Below are 8076 nucleotides of genomic sequence, written 5' to 3'. Positions count from 1 at the left end.
TATGTCTGAAACAGGCTTTGGTCTGGATGGCTATATTGTTCCTCTTTCTCTTCATATCAAAACCCGTAGTATGGATTTGCCGCTGTAAGATATCTTTAATGGTTTCATCAAACACATATATGGAAAAGTTTGGGAAACAATCAAAGTATACAGGGCCATCAGACAAAGGGGCTACAATCCCACCGATTATAGAATCTGTATATCTGTTGTGCGTTAGATCTCTAACAGTAGCAAGCACAAATGTTTTTAATCCTTTATGGACCAAAGGATTGATGCCAACTCGAATGCAACCAAGATGCAGATAATTTGTCTTTAACCTTTTTGCTTCTGCTTGTAAGGCCTAAGGATTTAGCAGTGGTGTTGTTTGAATACTCTCAGAGTTCTCCTGAACTTGACTAACAGACTCTTTAATGCTAATTCTAGATGCAGCAATTAAATGGAAAGGAGCTAAATCACTATAGACTTCAGAGGGTGTTATATCTGGTAAAGCCCATCTTGCAGAGAGCTGAAATTCCTCATAAGTAAGTTCAGCAAAGTTTAAGGTTCTACTTGAACTATTTTCAAACATTTCTTTAAGAGGATTTTCTTCTGGATGGGAATCATTTTCTTCAAGCTCTCGAAATGAAACAGACTTTCTGAATGACTCCATTCTTTACTTAAAACAGTTTAGATCTGAGTACCAACCTTTAGAACCAGACGCTACTGGCTCTGATACCAATTTCTAGCAGGGGCTCCTGTCACGAGCTTGCTCTTTCTTTGTGTCTCTTCGTATTTCTCTGGTGGCCAACTCCTGATGAACTAGTGATGAACCTACTTGGATCTTTCACACTCTGACGGCCTCAATAACGACATCCACGCCTTCAAACGACCTTGGTGTCCCTTCGATCTTTTGGCGAAATTCCGACGAACTTGGGATGAAAGCACTTTTTTTTTCCACGATTTAATTTAATGTATACAGATATATACAATTCCATTTCGCTCTTTTTGTAAATTTGGATTCGATTCTAAATTGGTTGCAAAGCTTTGTTTCAACTTAAATAATTTAAAGTATTCAATGTAAGCATATTGGTGATATCTCGTAGTTTAAAACTCACCCATTTCTATCACAATTATTTTATATATATATATATATAACTCTTTTGTAAATTTGCATTCGATTCTAATTATATAAGGTTTGTTTGTTCCCAAATTTACTAAAGAGTCCATTAAAGTAAAGTTATAATAATCAACATGGATCCACTTAATAACTAGTTGGAGAAGGGGTACAAAGTCGGGCAAGGAAAATCAACTAATGCATGGATCCACTTAATAACTAGTTGAAGAAGGGGTACAAAGTCGGCCAAGTTAACATTTTCCTTAGGACAAAAAAATATGTGTTTGATTTTGCATGAGTAATGAGAATATTTTAATACCATTTTTTAAAGAATGGTTCACTATTTCTTAAAATCCATAGCCTTTTTGTCAGGTTTACTTTTATCCCTTTCTATTTTAATATAGAGTTTTAAAATACAGTATTTTTTTGATAGGTTAATGCACTAATTAGCTTTTACTCACTAGTATTTCCAACACTATCAAAATACAATGGCTAGATGTAAGATTTAGCTTTCTATATGAGTTTTCGTTGGTTGAACTGTGGAAGATTGTCCATTTCTTTTGGCATCTCAAGGATTTCTATTTTGAAACAGGTCATGTAGAGTGTTCTTAGAATCAACGCACAAATTGCTTATGGAAACAATTTTGAGCATTTTGTGAAGTACTTGTTACAATTTAGTGCGCTTATCTTTCAATTTTCTTGCTGCATAGTTGTTTGGCATTATCTAATGCAAAAACGACCAAAAAAGTTGCATTTGTTTATCTGGTTTTGACTCTCAAATTATATGATTGTGAAAAAAAAATTGTACTATAGCTATGTTAAGGCATTAACATTGTTGGTTTATTGCAACAAAACAATAAAAATGACCTGTTAAAGATGATGCATCCTATGTATGATGTCACATTGTCTATAAAAACAAATAAACAACTCTTATCTATTCCAATCCTATCATGTACTTTTGTACCACTGTTTAAACATGTGGTAAATAAGGAATTTCCACAACTTTGGTAGTCCTTCACTAATTTGAACATACATTGAATATTTTGTTTTGGTGAAGCAAATCAATGTCCACTTTGTGAACTGTGGATTTATCTGGTTTGTCGCTTTTAGTTTATAAAGTGAAATTCCTTTTTGCCACGAACTTCAGATATTGCCATTCAATATATATATATATATATATATATATATATATATATATATATATATATCATATTCAATATGATACATAACTATTTTATACTCGTTGACAAGAAAAAGTAGCTAGCAAGTACGAATTACAAAAAAAAACAAAAGCCATGAGAGCAAAGACAGTGACATTGCTACCACGGCTCTTGTTATTATATTTTAATCATTTTATAGTCAAAATGCTTTGACTTTTAATTAGTTTTGAAAATTTTAAGAAGATTTTATAAAGTCTATTAAAGTTTTGAAAAAATTAATTATTAACTAAATATTTTGAAAATAAAAATAATTTTTGAAATTCAAATTTCTATTTTCTTATTGGCTCATACAGATGAAATAACTAATGTTATGGGGTTATAAATATAATTTTCCAAAAAAAAAATTTATTTAAAAAAAATATTATGTCATAATCTCAATATTTATACAAATTTCATTATTTAAAAAAAAAGTTAAAAAAGTTATAACACCAAGTGTTATAATAGTACACACATAAAATCTCAATATTTATGAAAAATAATACATACATCAAATCTCCATATTTATGAAAATTTTCATTTCTAAGTGTGTCAAACTCATATTTAACTTTTAATTACACATATTTAACTTTTAATTAAAGTGTAACTTGTGAATATACTTTACAAAATTTACTCAATCTTTCCTTTTCCCCGTACTATCCCAATGGAATTTCTACATTTTCTTTACAGTTTTCCTCGTTAATTTCACAGCGGTTCTGTGCGTTCATTTTGACCAGCATCCTCTTTACAAAATTAGTTCACTTTCGCTGCATCCAAACCAAGTTGGCCCCACTCCATTAGTTTGTTGGACTGTTTTCGTTACGACTCCGCCCTCTTTTTTGACAAACTTACAAAACTGGAACTTTCCGTTACTCTTCTTTAACCCATGGTTCAAAAAGTTACCTCGCCTCTCACATCGAAGCACTGCTCTGTTATCTAGAAGTAAATTTATAACTTTCTTGGAAATTTCATAGAATAAAATTTTCATCATTGAATGCAACAAGATAGCTTCAATTTAATACATTATTTTTTATTTATTATACAGGCGAGTTAGTGCTAGAATTCGCTAACTGTACGATAACAGAGATTCCTATATTTAAATGGCCGGGGCTCTTTCGTTTTTTTTTGACTGTTTCTGCAGCGTAAAGTCCAAATGAACGTACGTGCAGTGGACGGCCGGCGGAGCTTTTCTCAACGGCACATCAAGGCATCTTTCAACGGCGGCCAAATTGACCATCTGCAAAACGGAATGGAAGGTAAGGTAAATTTATCCATTCCTTATAAACACTGTTTGGAAATTGAAAGTAAGATTGTGCGTCTAAAACCTTGTAACATAACATTAAAATGTGCAAGGTTTTGGACAATGAATGCTCAAAAATCCATTTACACAGTTCTAAAAAATTATAATATGAAGCTGTTTCAGTAGAAATGAAAAACCAAAAAATCTAGTTGCATTCTTTCAAAGAGTTTAAAGTAAAGGTTCTCTGACAAAAAAGTCTAAATTGTTTAATGCTCATCGTATAGGACTGTAAATTAAAGTGTTTTTCAATTGCATAGCATTTGGTCCTTTCAATTAAATAATTTAATGGAATTTAATAATGAATGAAAAAAATTAAATATTTCACAGTTCTAAAATGGACTTTTCAATCTTCGAGCTCCATGTAACAAATAGACTTTTCAATCTTTTTTTCTCGAATATGAGTTGCAAATAGACTTTTTAATTTTCAGTTTGACTGGAAAAACCTCTAGATAGCCATTTCAACAATTTTATCCGCAACCTGAAAATTTCCAAGACGAAATTTTATATTCAAACTTGGAAATTTCCATTATACTTCAGACGAAAGACACACGAAAGTATCGTATTCCGTATGCACCGGCCAATCGCAATGAAAGGCTCTGTGCCCACTAGATGGGCCAAAGTAATTGGGCTTCCGAGTGCTGACAGGTCAACTAAATCTGACGGTCTATCTTCGATCCATAGCGCACTTACTCCCTGCGAGATCAACTACATGTCGGAACAATAATTCAAACACAAACTCCGGCGTCCGCACATGTGGAAGGGTTGTATAAAAGTCCGCTGTATTCGGCAACAGATTAGCGGCGCTTAAGGTTAAGCACAAGAGATTGGGATTTAGCTGGAGTTAGGTGGGGTGGGGTAGGGTAAGGAGAGTATGCCGTGTTTGACTGCAATGCAGAGAAGAATCGAATACTAAATCATTGTCACGCACTGAAAACAAACAAAGCAACCACGACCGAGGAAAGTAACAGGAGCTGCAGCAGCAGCCATGGATTCGCCATCGGAAGCTGCCCACCAAAAGCCCAGCTGAGGTGGTGATAATAAGGTGTGGTGATAATAAGGTACTGACTGCAACATCCATATCGTCGTATTTTATGGGTTTCTGATTTTTCCTTTCGGTCCTGGTTCTGGAAAAACGTTTTGGTAAGGGGTTGACATGGGGATAACAATGCTTATGTTCATGCTCAGGCTTTTTCATTTTATCAAGAGGTAATCCATGCTTGTTGGGGTAGCAGCAATACTGATTGATTCGAGCCGGGAGTCCTGTTGAGTGGACGCTGGGTTGTTAGGATAGGCGATCAGTGAAACCATGAGAAAACTCGGGTTTTTGGGCCTTCTGGGGGTCATGCTAGTGATTTTCCAACTGATATGCCTCATTTCGTGCCAAACCATTTCTCCAGGAGATGATATGGCGGGTCTTCGGACTACTTTCAAGGAATTGAAGGACCCTCTGGGGAACCTTTACACCTGGAACTTCGAGAACACTACCAAGGGGTTTATGTGCAATTTTCTGGGAATTACTTGTTGGCATAATGATGATAACAAAGTGCTGTCAATTTCGCTTCAAGATATGGGGCTTCAAGGTGAGTTTCCATCTGGAGTACAGTACTGCACGAGTATGACGAGCTTGACTCTCTCTCAAAACAAGTTTACGGGTACCATTCCCAAGGAGCTCTGCCAATGGCTTCCTTATCTGGTAACCCTCGATCTCTCCCAGAACCAGTTTACGGGACCTATTCCTGCTGAGCTTGGCAATTGCACATACCTCAATATCCTCCGCCTGAATGGGAATCAACTTACAGGGGAAATTCCCTGGCAATTGACACGGCTCTTTCGTCTCAAGCACTTCAATGTAGCAAGCAACAAGCTTACTGGAAATATACCTTCATTCACTCACAACTTTTCTGCCTCTAATTTTCAGGGTAACCCTGGGCTATGTGGGCCTCCCCTTTCGAAAGCATGCGAATCGACCAACAGGCCAGTAAATCCCATGGTTGTCGCGGCTTTTCTTCTGTTTGGCATAGTGTTAATTGTCTGGATTTTACTTGGTCTTCATTGGATGATTTCTGAAGCAAAAAGAAGAAGATCTGCTAAAATCCCATTCCCAACATCCAGAGAGCCCAGCGATTGGCAGAAATATGTACGAGTTCGGAGATCTGTTAAAGTTCGCTTGTTCGAGAAGCCAATGAGAAAAATGAGATTGGACGATCTTCTGGCTGCCACTCAAGACTTTAGCGAAGACAATATCATATTGTGCGGAAGAACAGGTATCCTCTACAAAGGCAAGCTGCCCGATGGGTCTTTGTTGGCAGTAAAAAGGCTCCGCTCATGTTCACAGGGTGCAGAAGATTTCAAGCGCGAGATGAAGACATTAGCCCATCTGAGGCACCGAAATCTTGTCCCTCTTCTGGGCCACTGCATTCTAGAAGAAGAGAGGCTGTTGGTGTACAAAAATATGGCGAGGGGAACGCTCCTCAGCTGCCTCCATGGAGTTTATGGCGACCATAATACGCTCGACTGGGCGACAAGGCTGAAGATCTGTATAGGCACCGCCAGAGGACTCGCTTGGCTTCACCACAGCTGCGATCCCCACGTTGTGCATCGCAATATAAGCAGTGGAATCATCTTTCTAGATGAAGAGTACGAACCGCGCATTAGTGGATTCGGATTGGCCAGACTTCTGAATCCCGAGGACAGTCACTGCGTTACCATTTCTTGCTCTGGAGAGAAGACTACTGATGAGGTTGTGGAGGAATTTGGGTACGATGCTCCGGAAACGTGGAGGAACTCGTGTGTTGCGACATTGAAAGGCGATGTATACAGTTTCGGAATACTTGTGTTAGAGATAATCACGGGGTTAAGGCCGCGTGACACCATCATGGATGAAGAAAGCAGGAATGAAATGACTTTCCTTGAATGGATACATGGTCCTTTTGTACGTGAGGGCGTCGACTGTATAGAGCAGGCAATACAACGCTATCGCGCGAATCAGATGAATGTATCATCAGAGGATTGGATACACCGTCTTTTTGCAGAGAAAGATTGCGTTGAGCGGGTAAAAGACAGGTATCGTGCTAATCAGATGGCGGAATTATCCGACGAAGATATTTCAGCCGTTGCAGAGGTGACCCGCGTGGCATTTGAATGTGTGAATATTAATCCGGGAGAGAGGCCATCGATGTATGAAGTGTACAAGCATTTGATGAAGATTGGAGAGAGGTATAGTAGCATTTCAGACGAGGAGGAGGAGGAAGTCTCCCTTCTTCAATACAATCCGGCATCATCCGGTTAATGGCGTTGTCGTTTACACACAAGTGTTAAATAGACATAATGTTTAATAAATGTTTTTGACTATGATTTTGAAAATATAAAATTACATAATTAATTTTCGTTGTCGAATGATTTTATTATTTAAATTAGATTTAATGTATTGACAAAACGTAATGGATCACCTAAAAATCCACATGGTAATATTATTAATGGTGGTGTGTTTGGGAAATTATGGAAATTTTGGTAAAATTTTAATAAAATATGGTAGGGATTTTTGTAAATCTAAGTTATAGCTGTTATATTTTAAGATTTTAGGTATCCAAGAGGTTTTTGATGGTGATGAATATATTTCCACCATCAAAAACATGTTTCAAACACTACTATTGCAAGATTTTTTGAATCTTTTTGGCCCAAATTCCAACCACTTTTGATGGTCCAGACAATTCCTCCCCACCAATTTCTTCTATCAAAACTTGATGTTACTTTTCCTCTGCCAATTTCTTCTATCAAAACTTGATGTTACTTGTTAAATTAAATAGTCTTACCCAGAATGATACATAAGTTTGAATCTGAGTGAAGAGTTTTCCTTCGAAAGGTGGTTGATGGATTCACCATGTGAGGAAAATTTTCAAATTTCAATCTGAAATTTTATTGAACAAGGTCGAGGCCGCATAGCTAGCCACTTAGCTTAATTATTGAATTTTGACTACCTTTGAGCAAGGGCTACATAGTAGATACTCTTGCTTAGCTAGTATAGTTAAATTAGAGTGAAAAACAATGAAGACATACATGAATATAATGAATAGATAAACAAAGTGTTTTTCAGTAGCCATACAATACTGCTAATGACCTCCTACTTATAGTCTCTGAAAGTTGGAACTAAAATACTAGAGCCATACTTCCAAGTTATGTTGCATTGGAAATAGGCTAACTAATATATATATATATATATATATAATCAAATTCTACTTTTACACAATATTACATTTGTTCGAATACATTCAAATATCCAAACATCACAAATATAAGTGAATATACTAAACATGAACGACACTCAAGAAGAGATTTTTATCAAGCACAATAAACGAACTAATAAATTAAGAAGATGTTGAAGCTATAATGCTTTATGTAATAAAGACACAATTACAATATTAATTTTAGGTGATATAATTTTTAATAAAATTGTGATTATTTTTTATTTTAAGATATTAATTTTTATT

The 8076-nt window shown here is 36.1% G+C and overlaps 1 pseudogene across 1 annotated transcript; it reads left to right on the top strand.

Moving 5' to 3' along the window:
• Positions 1-4398: 4398 nt before the first annotated feature.
• LOC149262150 (inactive LRR receptor-like serine/threonine-protein kinase BIR2 pseudogene) lies at positions 4399-6978 on the top strand (annotated as a pseudogene). Its single transcript, XR_016249024.1, has 2 exons — positions 4399-4647; positions 4775-6978. The product of XR_016249024.1 is annotated as an inactive LRR receptor-like serine/threonine-protein kinase BIR2 pseudogene (transcript).
• Positions 6979-8076: the final 1098 nt, after the last annotated feature.

This window comes from Pinus tabuliformis, chromosome 6, assembly GCF_031772625.1.
Source record: "Pinus tabuliformis cultivar Carrire ecotype Pingquan chromosome 6, CPIR1, whole genome shotgun sequence".
NCBI lineage: Eukaryota > Viridiplantae > Streptophyta > Pinopsida > Pinales > Pinaceae > Pinus > Pinus tabuliformis.
Note: the sequence above shows the minus strand (reverse complement) of the source record. Positions and strands in the feature narration are given on the sequence as shown.